This window comes from Panthera uncia (genome assembly GCF_023721935.1).
Source record: "Panthera uncia isolate 11264 chromosome A1 unlocalized genomic scaffold, Puncia_PCG_1.0 HiC_scaffold_17, whole genome shotgun sequence".
Lineage (NCBI taxonomy): Eukaryota > Metazoa > Chordata > Mammalia > Carnivora > Felidae > Panthera > Panthera uncia.
The window spans coordinates 6,146,882-6,164,566 of record NW_026057577.1 but is presented as its reverse complement, the minus strand read 5'-3'; the positions used below and the strand labels follow the sequence as shown (position 1 = coordinate 6,164,566).

Below are 17,685 nucleotides of genomic sequence, written 5' to 3'. Positions count from 1 at the left end.
CTTTATTGACCGTGTGTCTAGATGATCTATCCATTTCTGTAAGTGGGGTGTTAAAGTCCCCTGCAATTACCACATTCTTATCAATAAGGTTGCTAATGTTTATGAGTAATTGTTTTATATATTGGGGGCTCCGGTATTCGGCGCATAGACATTTATAATTGTTAGCTCTTCCTGATGGATAGACCCTGTAATTATTATATAATGCCCTTCTTCATCTCTTGTTACAGCCTTTAATTTAAAGTCTAGTTTGTCTGATAGAAGTATGGCTACTCCAGCTTTCTTTTGGCTTCCAGTAGCATGATAAATAGTTCTCCATCCCCTCACTCTCAATCTAAAGGTGTCCTCAGATCTAAAATGAGTCTCTTGTAGACAGCAAATAGATGGGTCTTGTTTTTTTATCCATTCTGATACCCTATGTCTTTTGGTTGGCGCATTTAATCCATTTACATTCAGTGTTATTATAGAAAGATACGGGTTTAGAGTCATTGTGATGTCTGTATGTTTTATGCTTGTAGTGATGTCTCTGGTACTTTGTGTCACAGGATCCCCCTTAGGATCTCTTGTAGGGCTGGTTTCGTGGTGACAAATTCCTTCAGTTTTTGTTTGTTTGGGAAGACCTTTATCTCTCCTTCTATTCTAAATGACATACTTGCTGGATAAAGGATTCTCGGCTGCATATTTTTTCTGTTTAGCACACTGAAGATATCGTGCCAATCCTTTCTGGCCTGCCAAGTTTCAAAAGAGAGATCGGTCACGAGTCTTATAGGTCTCCCTTTATATGTGAGGGCACGGTTATCCCTTGCTGTTTTCAGAATTTTCTCTTTATCCTTGTATTTTGCCAGTTTCACTATGATATGTCATGCAGATCGATTCAAGATACGTCTGAAGGGAGTTCTCTGTGCCTCCTGGATTTCAATGCCTTTTTCCTTCCCCAGTTCAGGGAAGTTCTCAGCTATAATTTCTTCAAGTACCCCTTCAGCACCTTTCCCTCCCTCTTCCTCCTCTGGGATACCAATTATGCGTGTATTATTTCTTTTTAGTGTATCACTTAGTTCTCTAATTTTCCCCTCATACTCCTGGATTTTTTCATCTCTCTTTCTCTCAGCTTCCTCTTTCTCCATAACTTTATCTTCTAGTTCACCTATTCTCTCCTCTGCCTCTTCAATCCGAGCTGTCGTCGTTTCCATTTTGTTTTGCATTTCGTTTAAAGCACTTTTCAGCTCCTCGTGACTGTTCCTTAGTCCCTTGATCTCTGTAGCAAGAGATTCTCTGCTGTCCTCTATACTGTTTTCAAGCCCAGTGATTAATTTTATGACTATTATTCTAAATTCACTTTCTGTTATATTATTTAAATCCTTTTTGATCAGTTCATTAGCTGTCGTTATTTCCTGGAGATTCTTCTGAGGGGAATTCTTCTGTTTGGTCATTTTGGATAGTCCCTGGAGAGGTGAGGACCTGCAGGGCACTTCCCCTGTGCTGTGGTGTATAACTGGAGTTGGTGGGCGGGGCCGCAGTCCAACCTGATGTCTGCCCCCAGCCCACCGCTGGGGGTGTGCCTTCTCTTCCCCTCTCCTAGGGGCGGGATTCACTGTGGGGTGGCATGGCCCATCTGGGCTACTTGCACACTGCCAGGCTTGTGGTGCTGGGGATCTGGCGTATTAGCTGGGGTGGGTAGGCAAGGTGCACGGGGGCAGGAGCAGCAGGCTTAGCTCGCTTCTCCTTAGGTGATCCACTTCAGGAGGGGCCCTGTGGCAGCAGGAGGGAGTCAGATCCACTGCGGGAGGTTTGGCTCCACAGAAGCACAGAGTTTGGTGTTTGCGCTGCGCGAGCAAGTTCCCTGGCAGGAACTGGTTCCCTTTGGGATTTTGGCTGGGGGATGGGCGGGGGAGATGGCGCTGGCGAGCGCCTTTGTTCCCCACCAAACTGAGCTCTGTCATCCGGGGGCTCAGCAGCTCTCCCTCCCTTTGTCCTCCAGCCTTCCCGCTTTCCGAGCAGAGCTGTTAACTTATGACCTCCCAGATGCTAAGTCGCGCTTGCTGTCGGAACACAGTCCGTCTGGCCCCTCCGCTTTTGCCAGCCAGAATCGGGGGCTCTGCTTGGCCAGCGAGCCGCCCCTCCGCCCCGGCTCCCTCCCGCCAGTCTGTGGAGCGTGCACTGCCTAGCCGCCCTTCCTACCCTTTTCCGTGGGCCTCTCGTCTGCGCTTGGCTCCGGAGACTCCGTTCTGCTAATCCTCTGGCGGTTTTCTGGGTTATTTAGGCAGGTGTAGGTGGAATCTAAGTGATCAGCAGGGCACGCGGTGAGCCCAGCATCCTCCTATGCCACCATCTTCCCTCTCTCACAAGTGCATTTCTTAATCCCCATTACCTATTTCACCCATCCCCTTACCTACCCTCTGGTAACCATCAGTTTGCTATCTATAGTTAAGAGTCTGTTTCTTGGTTTGTGTTTTTCTTTTCTCCCCTATTATCATTTGTTTTGTTTCTTAATTTTCACATATGAATGAAATCATATGGTATTAATCTTTCATTCACTGACTTATTTTGCTTAGTGTAATACTCTACCTCCATCCATTGGATGCAAATGGCAAGATTTCATTATTTTTATAGCTAAGTAATATGTCATTGTATATATTGTCAATATATATAACACAGTACAATACACAATACATATATAATATGTCATTGTGTGTGTGTGTGTGTATATATATATATATATATATGTATATATATATCACATCTTCTTTATCCATTCATCAGTTGATGGACATTTGGGCCCTTTCCATAATAAGGTGATTGTTGATAACGCTGCTATAAATATCAGACTGTATGTGTCCTTCAGATCAGTATTTTTGTATCCTTTTGGTAAATACCTAGTAGTGCAATTGCTAGATCATAGGGTAGTTCTATTTTTAAATTTTTGAGGAAACTTCAAACTGCTTTCCAGAGTGGCTGCACCAGTTTGCATTCCCACCAAGAAGGAAAGATGCAGAACTATAGTTCTTAGATATGAAATAAACAATATGCCAGAGAGTTGAAAACTTAACTCTTTGGATTTTAAAGCTCCCATTTAATTTTTGTTTGTTTCTTTATTCATTTGATTATTTACTATTTTTCCTTAAGCCTAGCTTTTACTTCATGTACATATTAACAAAAACCACCAGTACTGAGGTAGTGGAACCATGGACATCAACCATAGCCAAAGAACTAGGGACTTGTTGGGGTAAGAACTGAACCATCAGACCTCCAAGAATGGGGACTACAGAGTGATTCCACACACATGGAGAAGTGTGGCTGCCACCAACAGTTCCCAACTTGAAATCTGAGTTCAGAACCAAGGGCTAGGTTTAGAAGTTACTGTGGACTATTCAAGAGAATGCTCTCTACACCTCACCATCAATTTCCATCACGGGCTAAACCAGCAGATTCCATTGATGGAGACTGCAGACAGGAAATGAGGAACAGACTAAGCCAGCAAACAGCAGAAAATGGAGACTGGATTGGAAGTGGGGAAGGGATTCCTATGTGGACTTATGCATTGAACCACGGACTAAGGACTGGTGCTCTGTCAGAGCCTTCTGTCAGTGACAGAGTGATTCATTAACCTTGGGCTGGAAAAGCAATTGAATCTGGAGCTCTAATGCAAAAAAGTGCAGACCTTAAACCAAGATGAACTTAGCAATGGGCCTTGGAAATGTTGAGAAAGACAATGACTCAAAAGTATTCATGGGATGCTACACCTGTGTTTCTTGTTGTCCCCAAATACAGTCACAGTTTGCTTTGGATCCAGACACTGCCAACCAAATCTGTTTAAAAAAAAAATTCAACCAAGTGAATTCTAAAGACCTAATTGGCTTTATTAAATAATTTTTGAATTGGGTAGTATTCCATATAGCAAATAAAAAGGAGTTCCATTGAGCTGAAAACATGGAAAGATATTTTAAGTGAAGAGAGAAAGCAGAAAAAAATTATTAGCAAAGAATCCATTGTTTTAGGCAAGGTTGCCCTCCTGAGGGGAGAGAAAGGAACTGTCAGTACAGTTTTTAGTGCTGACCAGGAAGTTGCCATGGTGACTGGTGATGGATTACATCCCTGGGGATTGAAACCGCTCTCAGGCATACTGACATGGGGCTTTATCTTAAATGGCTCTACTATGGCCCTGTGGCTTTCTTTATAACACATTTCTTCATAAAAATATAAATCCTGTGTGTCTGACACTGACTTCATTTTGAGTCCTAGTTTCAACTCTCCCCACCCAATTGTGGGCTCTGCCTTTGCTTCCTGAGACAGAGCTCTGCTCTTGGATGAGGCCCCTCATTTGAACTCCAGTTCTGAGCTTTGCTAATGGTGGGACCTTCAATGTCTCTCTCTCCACCTCATCATTTATTTGATTCTTAATTTGAAGGTGGAAATGATTATAATGTCCTTGTAGGGTTGTTAAGAGGATGAGATGAGAAATGTATGTATAAATGCACATCTAAGGTTTATTGGCATGGATTTCTCACATTCCCTCCCATTTCTACTCCAGCTACAGAGGGCACACTGTTAGAGGTGCTTCTAAAGATATCATAAAAGGCAGTCTTGCCCCTGCTACCCCTGCATTGCTGTTGCAGCAGAAAATGTTATTTAAGAGAACTTCACATACAACATAAGGTGAGGTATGGAACCTTAACAGTAGCACATGGCTTTAGTGGTTGAAGTTTGCTGAGGACACAAAATTTTGCAGTTAGTATCTGCTTGTTCTCCTGACCCTGTCTTTTGGTTCCCTTTCTCTTTATTTATTCCATTCCACAGGACTTGTCTCAGTCATAGATTTCCTCACTCTCCTGTGAATTCTTTCCACATCCTCTGGGAATGCACAGGCATTAGATTACACCTGATGAGGTTGAAGTCTCACTTTGTTTGCTCCTCCTTAAGGTCCAGGTTGTATATGCCTCTTCCTCATTCAGGCTTGCTCATTCTGGTTTGTGTGCTGCCTGCTGTCCAAATGGGTGGTGGGATGGTTTTCCCTCCACACAGCAAGAGGTTGCCCCTATTCATTCCAGATAGTCAGGATTTCACAATATATGTGATGAATATTCCTGCTGGGCAGCCAGAAGTGCTGACACCATGTTTCTTAGTTGCTTAATAGCTGCTTTTCATCCTTGATGAGCTAGATTCCCATAGTTCTTTCTTCTAAGAAGGATGTTTGCACTCCCTATTCATATGTATACCAGTCCAAACAATGTGTACTTGCTTTGCATAATTTCATCCCAAAATATTTTTTTGCCATCCTCTCCTGGGCTGCAGCCTGTGGCTACCAGAAAGCCCTAAAGAATGGGCCTGATCTCTCACTTTTAGCCAAAGGATATCTCTCCAGCCTGCATGCTTCCCAGATATCAGTGATGATGAACTTACTTGCTTCCTGTTCTCAGTCTCTGCTCTCAGTCTCCACAAAGGGAGGTATACAAATCTCTCACATTACCTTTAGTCCTGGGTACATGATTTTTTCTGGTGCCCCATTTCAAAGTATAAGTCTCCAGTGATCAGATAGGTCCAGGACTCCAGAACTGGTTCAGTTTAATTGACATCAGAGAAGGACGTCAGAAGGACATCAGGGACCTCCTTATCATAGCTGACTTCTTACATCCCATTCAGCTCCTGCCTCAGTCTTTGCTCACACCACCTTTTGCATCAATGACACTTTATACAGCACTCAGTTCCCCAGCTGGATTACTCCCCCCACTTGATTTCTGTCCCATTTTATACACAGGCATGAAGCAGGTGATAGGTGGAGTCTCACAGGACAATTAGGGTGGCTTATAGCAAGTCCCAGGTGGATAGTCGAGCATGGTTTTTTACAACACTGGAATCCATGCCACATGCTGTTTCTGCTCTAGACAAAACCAAGAGTCTTTTCAACACCTCACTTCATGAGTCAGCATACTTTCTAGGTAAAAGAAAACACATTTGTAAATTTGAAGGTTTCTATCTCCTTATGATGATATACATTATCTTTTCTGAGAAGGAAAGGAGTCACTCATCCTTATTCAACTTCCTTATATGAGAACCAATGTCTATTACATGATGATGTTGGAGGTTATCAGAAGTGTTTTTTTCTGGAGGGTCTTACACCACAGATAGGAATGGGTATGGGGGCAAAAGCTGGTGCTGTCTTATTAGATTTGCTACCATGAAGGTGTATTATTTTCATAACATTAAAAATAAAGAAAACTAAAGCAAGAAAAATAAAGACTAATCTGGGAATGTAAGTTTGGATAGAATAATCAGGCTTTGAAATTAGTCTGGAATAATGAAGAGTATATTACAGAAGAGCTTTCCAAGATAACTCAAGAGCCTGAGCAAGGGCAAATTTACATCCAGGTAGAAGTCCACACAGTGCCTGGACAGAGAAAGGCTCCTGGATGCAATGTTGTGGCCAGGACTGAGGTTCTCCATGCCCATAACAGCAAACCACCCCTTGTTGTGCTAACTCTTTTTCTTTCCCTCTTCTCTCCTCCCCCTAGTGCCCTCTACTGCTCAGCCATGGGTCAGTCCTCTTCCACAACCTCTGATATACATGGTGGTAGTTTGGCCCTCAGCCTTGACAAGTTTTTTAAGGATTTCAAGCTGGAAAGTACAATAGTCTCTCAGGAAACTATCACAAAGATTCAATCACACCTGGAGGAAGGGAACGTTTAGAGTGTAGTTTCTGCAATCAATAATGCTTTGAGAGACATTGACAATGCTCCATTGAACATTGCTGTTACCGGGGAGTCTGGGACAGGAAAGTCCAGCTTCATCAATGCCCTGCGGGGGGTGGGGCAGGAGGAAGATGGGGCTGCCCTCACCCGGCCAGTGGAGACAACCATGGTGAGAACCCCATACACACACAAGAAATTTCCCAATGTGACATTATGGGACCTGCCTGGCATGGGGACCACTAAATTTCAGGCACATAAGTATCTGCGGGAAATGAAATTTGGTATGACTTCTTTATTATCATCTCTGCTACACGCTTCAAAGATAGTGATGCGCATTTGGCTACAGCAATAAGAAAAATGAAGAAGAAGTTCTACTTTGTCTGAACTAAAGTGGACAGTGATGTATATAATCTAAAAGTGAGTAAACCCTCCACATTCAATAAGGACGAACTCCTGCAAAATCTCCGCAAAGACTGTGTGACAAATTTGCAGAAGGCCAATATAAGGGACGCTCAGATCTTCTTAGTCTCCAGCTTTGAGTTGTCTAGTTATGATTTCCAAAGCCTAGAGACCACCCTTCTGAAGGAGCTCCCAGCCCACAAGCCACATCTCCATGCAATACCTGCCAAATGTTACCGAGGCCGCCATTGACCGGAAGAGGGACTCCCTGAAACAGAAGGTCTGGCTGGAGGTCCTGAAGGCTGGAGCATCTGCCACCATCCCTTTGGTGGGCTTCATCAGTGAAAATGATGTGGAGACTTTAAAGGAGACTTTAACTCTCTACAGGTCTTACTTTGGACTGGATGATGAATCCTCAGAAACCGTGGCCAAGGACTTGCACGTGTCAGTGGAGAAACTCAAGGCAAACCTTGTGTCACCCCACTTGCTCTCAACTGAAAAGGATGATGAGTCCTTAGCGGACAAACTGTTCAGATATTTGGAAAAATTCTGCTCTATTAGTGGAGGACTCATTGCCACTGGTGTTTACTTTAGGATATTCTATTTGCAAAATTATTTCCTTGACATAGTGGTGAGTGATGCGAAACTTCTTCTTAAAAAAGAAGAGATTTTTAAGGACTCTGAGGGCTCTGAGCAAGCCAATATGCATCAGCATGTCAGGAATGAAAATGGGAAAAGTGAGGCAACCAGCTCCTGAATTATTCTTGGTGTTGGCATGGCACTGGTGCCTGGAAAGTTGACTTAAGCCTTCCTTGAAGCAATCCTGACCTACTGTCATCGGAGTATCACAGACATTTCCATAATTCACTCTTGAACAAACCACAAACCTAGTGACTTATTTGACAGTGAAAGCAATCAGCTCTCTAAGAATCCTTCTTTCATATGATCCTCCTTGGAAAAATGAAGGACAAGAATCTGCAATTTTCTGCTTAGTGGAGGGAATAACTCTTTGTGTGATGGTTACTTCATACCAGACCCTGGTCTTTCTACTGTCATATTAATAAAAAATGGCTGTGCATACAGTAGGTCCTCAAAAATAATTTTTATTTTTTAATGTTTGTTTATTTTTTGAAAGAGAGAGAGAGAGCATGAGCAGGAGAGGGGCAGAGAGAGAGGGAGACACAGAATCTTAAGCAGGTTCCAGGCCCTGAGTCATCAGCACAGAGCCTGACCTGGGGCTCAAATTCACAAACTGTGAGATCATAACCTGAGCCAAAGTTGGATGCTTAACCAAGTGACTCACCCAGGCACCCCTCAAAAATCATATGTAAAATAAATGCATACATAGTTCATTTTTTATGCTCCTGATATTCTGTTATGAATACATAAATTTTGATCATTAATAGATCATCAATTAATGTTGACTGATATCCTCCTTATCCTTTCTAAGGTCAACATTTTATTTATAAACATAAAAGATAGTGAAATGAACATGTGTCATGGGAAATAAAAGAGAAATATTAGCTAAGGAAAACCTTTATCTGGGATACTTGTGAGAGGAACAAGTGTATAAGGTGGGAATATGGTAAAAGAGTTTGCATATTGCAGGTCTAGGCACTCCTAGATTGCTAGCAATATATTTTGTGCCTGAACGTGAGAGGTTAGGGAATATGAGATGAGACAGTTGTGATAAGTCTAAGTGGAAATAATTTTTTATAAAGCCTAATGTCCTTAAACATATCTAATCTAATAAGAGAAATGCAAATTAGAAATGGCATCTACACTAAAACATCATTTATCCCATATTAGATTGGGGGAAATTTCAAAGTTTGACATTCTGTGGGTAAAACTGTAGAAAAAATAGTTGCTGTCATACAGTTTTGATGGGTATACAAAATGATATAACCTATAATGTGACAAATTAGGCCATCTCTAGGAAAATTACACACAGGTATACTTTGCCCCAGTGATTCCCCCTTTGAAGAATCTGGGTCTTAAAAATTGAGAGTAAATTGGTGGTTGGCAGGGGTTTGGAAAGTAGGGGAAATGCATAGCGCTGGTGAAAGAATACAAGCTTTCAGTTATAAGGTGAATGAATACAGAATGCGGCGACTATAGTTAATAATACTGTATAATAATACTATACAATAATAACACTTGAAATTTGCTTAAAAAAGTGTGTCCTAAATGTTCTCGCTACACACACACACACACACACACACACACGTTAAATATATGAGGTGATGGATGTATTAATTAACTTGATTATGATAATCATTTCACCTTATGTTCATATATATGAAATCATCACATTGTACGCTTTAAATATATGCCATTTTATTTGTTAAGTTTACCTAAATAAAGCTGGTGGGGAAAGAAACAAAAAAGCTGAAAAAAATACAAAAAGATTTATACTAAAAGTTATTTGAAATGTAAAACACAGAAGCTTTTTGTGTTGATGAGTTGCCAATATTTCATTTTTGTTTTTATTTCCCTTGCCTCTGGAGGCATGTCAAGTAAGAAATTGCTGTGGCCAACTGAGGGTATATGAGAGGTGGGGGAGACAACAAATGGGTGATAGGCATTGAGGAAGGCACTTGCTGGGATGAGCACTGGGTGTTGTATACAAGCCAATTTGACAATAAATTATATTTTTAATAAATAAATAAATAAACATTTAAAAAAAGAAATTGCTGTGGTTGAGGTCAAAGAGATTACTGCCTGTTTTCTTGTAGGATTTTGATGGTTTCCTGTCTCACATTTAGGTCTTTCATTTATTTTCAATTTGTTTTTATGTATGGTGCAAGAAAGTGGTTCAGTTTCATTCTTCTGCATGTCACTGTCCAGTTTTTCCAGCATCATTTGCTGAAGAGACTGGCTTTTTTCCATTAGATATTCTTTCCTGCTTTGTCAAAGATGTTGGCCATATATTTGTGAGTCCATTTCTGGGTTCTGTATTCTGTTCCATCGATCTGAGTGTCTGTTTTTGTGCCAGTATCATACTGTCTTGATTAATACAGCTTTGTAATATATCTTGAAGTCCAGGATTGTGATGCTTCCAGTTTTGATTTTCTTTTTCAGGATTGCTCTGGCTATTCAGGGTCTTTTCTGGTTCCACACAGATTTTAGGATTGTTTGTTCAAGCTCTGTGAAGAATGATGGTGTTATTTTCATAGGGATTGCATTGAATGTATAGATCAGTTTGGGTAATATATATTTTAACAGTATTTGTTCTTCCTGTCCATGATCATGGATTATTTTTCCATTTATTTGTGTTTTCTTCAATTTCTTTCCTGTTTTTTAGTTTTCAGAGTACATATCTTTTACCTTTTGGTTAGGTTTATTCCTAGGTATCTTATGGTTTTCAGTGCAAAAAAAAAAGTTTTCTACATATAGTACATCATCTGTGAAAAGTAAAAGCTTGACTTCTTCTTTGCCAATATGAATGCCTATTATTTCTTTTTTTGTTTTCTAATTGCTGAGGCTAGGACTTTCCATACTATGTTGAACACCAGTGGTGACAGTGGACATCTCTGTTATGTTCCTGACCTTAGGGGGAAATCTCTCAGTGTTTCCCCATTAAGGATGATATTAGCTGTGGGCCTTTCATGTGTGGCCTTTATGATATGGAGGTATGCTCCTTCTTCCCCAACTTTTATAATGGTTTTTATAAATGATGTTGTATTTCGTCAAATGGTTTATCTGCATCTATTGAGAGGATCTTATGTTTATTATTCTTTCTTTTATTAATGTGGTGTATCCCTTTAATTTGTAGATATTGACCCACCCAGAAGTAACTCCCATGTGATTATGATGAATAATTCTTTTAATGTACTGTTGGATTCAATTTGCCAATATCTACTTGAGAATTTTTGCACCCATATTCAGCAGGGATATTGGCCTATAATTCTCCTTTTTAGTGGGGTCTGTCTGGTTTTGGAATAAAGGAATGCTGGCCTCATACAATGAATTTGAAAATGTCCTTCCATTTTCTTTTTTTTTTTTTATTTCTTTTTTGTTTTTGAACAGTTTCAGAATAACAAATATTAACTGTTCTTTAAATGTTTACTAGAATTCTGGATGGGAAGCCATCCGGCCCTGGACTCTTGTTTGTTGTAGGATTTTTGATTACTAATTCAATTTCTTTGTTGGTTATGGGTCTGTTAAACTTTTCTATTTTTTCCTCTTTCAGTTTTGGTAGTTTATGTTTCTAGGAATTTGTCTATTTCTTCCAGATTGCCTGATTTGTTGGCATATAATTGCCCATAATATTCTCTTATAATTGTATTTCTGCAGTATTGATTATGATCTCTCCCCTTTCATTCATGATTTTATTTGGGTCTTTTCTCTTTTGTTTTTTGATAAATCTTGCTAGGGAGTTATCAATCTTGTTAATTCTTTCAAATAAACAGCTCCTAGATTAATTGATCTGTTCTACTGGGGTTGTTTTCATTTCTATATCATTTGTTTCTGCTTTAATCCTTGTTATTTCCCTTCTTCTGGTTTTAGCTTTATCTTCAATTATTTTCCAGTTCTTTTAAGTTCAAGGTTTGCTTGTGTATTTGAGACTTTTCTTGTGTTTTGATAAAAGCCTGTATTGCTATATACTTCCCTCTTAGAACCGCCTTTGATGCATCCCAAAGGTTTTGGACTGTTATGTTTTCATTTTCTTTGGCTTCCATGTATTTTTTTAAAAATTTCTTTAATTTCCTGGTTTATCCATTTATTCCTTACTAGGATATTTTTTAGCCTCCATGTATTTGATGGTTTTCCAAATTTTTTCTTGTGGTTGGTTTCAAATTTCATAGTGTTGTGATCTGAAAATATGCATTGTATGATTTCAATCTTTATGTGCTGGTTGAGGCCTGATTTGTGACTCAGCATGTGCTGTATTCTGGAATATGCTCCATGTGCATTCAAAAAGAATGTGTATTCTGCTGGTTTAGAAGGAAATGCTCTGAAAATATATGTTAAGTCCACCTGGTCCACTATGTTATTCAAAGCCACTGTTTCCTTGTTGATCTTCCCATTGCTGTACGTGGGGTGTTAAAGTTCCCCCACTATTATTGTATTCTTATCAATGAGGGTTTTTTTAAGTTTGTTATTAATTGATTTATATATTTAGTGCTTTCAAGTTGGGGGCATGAATATTTATAATTATTAAATCTTCTTGTTGGATAGACCCATTTATTATGATATTGTGTCATTCTTCATTTCTTATTACAGTCTTTGTTTTAAAATCTACTTTTTCTAGTATAAGTATGGCTACTCCAGCTTTCCTGAATATGATAAATTGTTCTCTATCCCCCTCACTTTCTTTTTTTTTTTTTTTGTAAATTTTTTCTTTGTGTTTATTTATTATTGAGAGAGTATGAGCAAGGGAGGGTTAGAGAGAGGGGGGAGACACAGAATCTGAAGTAGGCTCCAGGCTTTGAGCTGTCAGCACAGAGCCTGACACAGGGCTTGAATTCACAAACTGTGAGATCATGACCTGAGCCAAAGTCAGTTGCCCAACCGACTGAGCCACCCAGGCGCCCCTTCCCCCTCACTTTCAATCTGGAGGTGACTTTCGGTCTAAAATGAGTCTCTTTTAAGCAGCATATCAATGAGTCTTGTTTTTTTTTTAATCCATTCTGATGCCTTATGTATTTTTTTTTAATTTACATTTATTTATTTTTGATAGACAGAGAGAGAGCATGAGTGAGGGAGTGGCAGAGAGAGAAGGAGACACAGAATCCAAAGCATGCTTCAGGCTCTGAGCTGTCAGCACAGAGCCCAGTGTAGGGCTCGAGCCCACAAACTACAAGATCATGACCTGAGCCAAAGTTGGACACTCAACTGACTGAGCCACCCAGGTGCCCCCTCCCATGTATTTTGATTGGAGCATTTAGTCCATTTACGTTAAGAGTAATTATTTATAGATATGAATGTAGTGCCATTGTATTACCTGTAAAGTTGCTGTTACAGTAGATTGTCTCTATTACTTTCTGTGTTGCTTTTGGTGTCTTTCCCACTCAAAGGGTCCCTTTCAATATTTCTCGCAGAGCTGGTTTACTGTTCATGAACTCCTCTAGTTTGTTCTTGTCTCGGAAATTCTTTATCTCTCCTTCTATGATGAATGACAGCTTTGCTAGATAAAGTATTCCTGGCTGCATATTTTTCCCATTTAGCATGTTGAATATATCATGCCACTCCCTTCTGGCCTGCCAAGGTCTGCAGTGAACCAATGTGTTTTGTCTCTATTTGCTTTCAGAATTCTGTCTTTGTATTTTGCAAGTTTCACTGTGATATATTGTTATACTTTTTTGTTGACTTTAAGGGGAGTTTTCTGTACCTTTTGGATTTGAATGCTGTATCTTTCCCTAAATTAGGGAAGTTTTCAGCTGTAATATGTTCAAATAAACCTTCTTCCCCTTCTCCTGCTCTTCTGGGACTCCTATGATATGGATATTATTCACCTTTATGGAATCACTGATATCCTTAAGCCTATATTCATAATCTAATAGTTTTCATTCCTTCTTTTCAGCTTTATTATTTTCCATAATTTTATCTTCTATATCACCTATTCATTCCTCTGCCTCTTCCATCTCTATTGTGATTATATCCAGTTTTGCATCTCCATTATAGCATTTTTTTTTATTTCAGTGTGACTAGTTTTCAGGTCTTTGATCCCTGAAGCAAGGGTTTCTCTGGTGTCTTCTATGCCTTTTTAAGCTCAGCCAGTAGTCTTACGACTGTTGTTTAAATTCTTATTCAAATATATCGCTTATATCTGTTTTGAGCAAATTTCTGACTGTGGTTTCTTCTTGATCTTTCTTTTGGGGAAAATTCCTCCATTTTGTCGTTTTTGTCTAGGTTTTTGTCTTTTGCGTGCTATGTAACCTTGTTATGTTTCCCACTCCTGAGAGTAATACTATATTAAGAAGGGGTCATATACTGTCCAGGTCCTGGTGCTTCAGTAAGTGTTTCTGGTTTATGCTGTGTGCACTCTGATGTTGTGTTTTGACTGCTTTTTCCCACAGATCAGCCCTCTGCAGAGGTCCTCCTTGCTTGCAGTGGGGAGTTTTGAAATTTTAACCAGATGTGCTTTGATTTATTTGTTAAATTAAATGTGGGGGGGGGAGTATAGTCTTATTTCCACTAGATCTGAAGCTGATGCTTTGGAGCACAGTATGATCAATAGATTTGATGCATGTGGGGGCCTGTGTTGGTCCTCTGAGGGAGAGGCCAGATGTGCATAGTCAGACCTGCCTTATTAAAGATGCCCCTGCAGGGTCCAGAGATGCAGGGTTTGGTGTCAAGGGCTCCAACCTCCACTGGAGGCAGTGTGTTGCTTACTGAAGTCCGACTATCCTAGTGAGTTAGGGGAAGATGGGGTCACCCTGCTCTCTTGTCCCTAGGGAAGGTAACTCTGGCCCACTGTTCTTCAGGAAACCTTCACAAAAAGGCAAACAATCTCCCCTTCTGTGTCCCAGGCTTCTGTAAGATCCCTGCCCTCAACCTGCCTGTTCCCAGACCATCAGCAGACCCGGCATCACCATTTTCCTGTGTTATATCTCTGGTGCACGGACTTGGCAAGGTGAGGACCCACTCCCCTCCTATGGAGGAAAGCTTAGCAGTGCAGTGTCTACTGCCATTTTGTCCCAGAAAAGCAGTTACATTACAGGTAGGTGCTTGGAGTTTATGGTGAAGCACAGTAAAAGGCTGCAAACAGGGTATCTGGCCTTTGCATGCTTCTGTCCCTTACTGATGAGTGACCAGTCAAAGGAAGGGGAACGTTCTCTCCCAGTGAGACCCAGGGCATTCCTACACCATGCTGTCCACTCTCCACTCATGTGCCTCCAAACTACTTCTCTCCAGAAGCACCATTGCCTACCCAACTTGAGTCCAGCAAATGGCATAGACTTCTAAAACCTCAGAATCTGAGCTCCACTGTTTCTAAAAACTTATGACCGCCAGTTCCTCTCAATTCCCCGTTAATGGTTTTCGGGGAGATTTTCTTGCACAACACTGATGCTCTGCTGTCTTTCCCTCTCTCCTTCTCTCTCTCTCTCCTCTCTCTGTGAAAAGGGCTCCCTCCCCTTCACAGCACTGTGGCTTTTCTCTCTCCCAATTCACATATCTGCACCTTGTACCTGCCAAGTTCTCTCCCTATAATTGTGCAGATTGTTCTTTTAATCCTCAGTTTGATTTCCTAGGCGTTCAAAATCATTTGATGTTGATCTAGCTATATTTGAAGCATGAGACAACCTCAGGATCCCCCTACTACTCTGTCATCTTAGTTCCCTTCTTTCCTGCAAAGTTTCTGCTGAAAAATCAGCTGATGTCCTTATGGAGATCCCATTGTATGCACTGTTTTCTCCTGTTACTTTTAAGATTCACTTTTTATGATTACTTTTTGACATTTTAATTATAAGGTATCTTGGTGTGAATTACCTTGGGTTGATTTTGTGAGGGGTCTCTGTGTCTCCTGGCTCTGGCTGTCTGTTTCCTTCCCCATGTTTGGGAAGTGAATGTTATTACACTTGATGATGCCACCAAATCTCCTTAACTTATTCTTTGTTTGTTTGTTTGTTTTGCTGTTCAGCTTGGTTGCTTTTTATTACTCCAGCTTCTGACTTGCTGATATGTTTTCAGTTACTTTTAGTCTACTATTTCTTCCCTCCAGTGAATTTTCAAGTTATTGAATTCTTTCTCTCTAATGGGTCCTTTTTTATATTTTCTTATGTGTTGAAGGTGTCAGTGTCAGTGAGATTCTCTACTCTTTTCTCAAGTTCAACAAGTATATTTATGATCATTACTGTGAATTCTCTACCAGGCATATTGCTTATGTCCATTTCATTTAGCTCCTTTGTTCTGATTGTGTCCTGGCTTTCATTTGGTACATATTTCTCCTTCTCCTTATTTTGTCTAAATTTATTTGTATGATTCTATGCATTAGGAAACTCAGCTAGGTCTCCTGACCTTGAAAACAGTGTTCTTATGAAGAAGAGGTCCTGTAGTACTATATAACACAATGTCCCCTGCTCACCAGAACCAGGTGCATCAGTGGTGTCTCATGTGTGTTGCATGTGTCCTACTTATTGTGATTAAAAATCATTTGTCTTCAATCCAATTGGCTGAAATGGCCCTCTTTGTTTTTTTTTTATGATCCCTGCACTGTTAAGGGACCATTCTGGGGCTGCCTGGATTTGTATTTCAGTCAAAGAAGATACCTTCTCACACTTTATTTGCCAGGACTACTGTCACACCAAACTGCAGCATACTTTCCCTGTATTGTCCCCTGAGGCTTTAGTTGTTGTGCGTGGCCTGCAGTCAGGCCTAATGTCTGCTGCCAGTCTGTCTTAGGGTTGCAGTGAACCCAAACTACAGGAATTTCTCCTTATGCTGCCCCCAGTGAGGTTTTTGTTAGTTGCATAAACAGAGATATCAACTATCTATCCCCAAACCACTACTGGGGCTTTATGTGAACTGGTATGTGTGGTTATCTTCCTTTCTCCACAGAGCAAAAGTAACTCTGGAGTGGAGTGGTGCACTCTTGAGTCTGCTTGCAGAAAAAGATTAATCAGAAACTGCTTTGGAGGGACTCCTGCTGGGTGGGGTGGATTGACTGAGGCAAGACCAGTGGAATACATGAAGGTGGGGTGCATGGAGTTAGTAAGGTAGTTACTGGTCCCTAGTACCTACTGGGGCTAAACAAAGGATAAGACCTGTCTGGAGATGTTTTGGAAGGACTCCTCCATAAATGGGACGTGTTGGATAGGGCAGATACACTGAAGAACATGGGGGTATAACATGTAGTGTTAGCACGCTTTGTGGCAACTAGGCTCCGTGGGGGAAAAAGTGGCACTCACCAGCTCCTTTGTTCTTGTAGAAGTCTCCTAAAGATGCCTGCCCCTCTGAAGTGCACATTCTGAGATTAGTAAGCAAATCTTCCTGTATACCCCAGGGGCTTTTCAGACTGCTGCTTCTATGCTGTATCTCAACAGGGTTGTTTGTTTATGTTATTTCCTTAAAGTCTGGTGTCAGTTTCCTATTGCCCTCTGACTTTCCCAGAGTTGAGCCTGTTGATTTTTAAACTGATGTTAAGCACCACAGATGGTAAAAACTCCTGAAGTTAAGCCCCACTGGTTTCAAAAGCCAAATTGAATGGGGACTTACCTTCTCTATGCATGTCCCCCATGTCTGAGGTGTCTGGTGTGGGGTCTGTTCCTCTTCTTTCTCTGTGTTTGTGGGGTCTTTCCAGTTTGTGTTTAGTTTCACTGGGAGTTTTGTTCTTGACTGAATCTCTGCCCTTCCTACCATTTTTGATGTGGTCTCCTCTCTATGAATAACTTTGGAGAGTCTGTTTTGCCAGCACAGAGAGGGGAAAACACCAGGGAGCTGACACAAGGGCAACAAATCCCCATTACCTTTGGCCTTAAAAACCAGAGGGACTGAATTCTATGAGTTTGTATAACCAGCAGGACCTGGAGCCTGAAGCTTTAAAAATCAGCTGACTCAGCACTGGGTGAGCCTAGAGGGCAAGTGAAAAAATGTGTCCCCCCACATTTAAAGAGACAACAGCCAGCAGAGAGGCAACTCAGAATCAACACTTTGCATAATG

The 17,685-nt window shown here is 40.7% G+C and overlaps 1 pseudogene; it reads left to right on the top strand.

The window, feature by feature from the left end:
- Window positions 1–6,432: 6,432 nt before the first annotated feature.
- LOC125934775 (T-cell-specific guanine nucleotide triphosphate-binding protein 2-like) lies at window positions 6,433–10,451 on the top strand (annotated as a pseudogene).
- The last annotated feature ends 7,234 nt before the right edge of the window (window positions 10,452–17,685 follow it).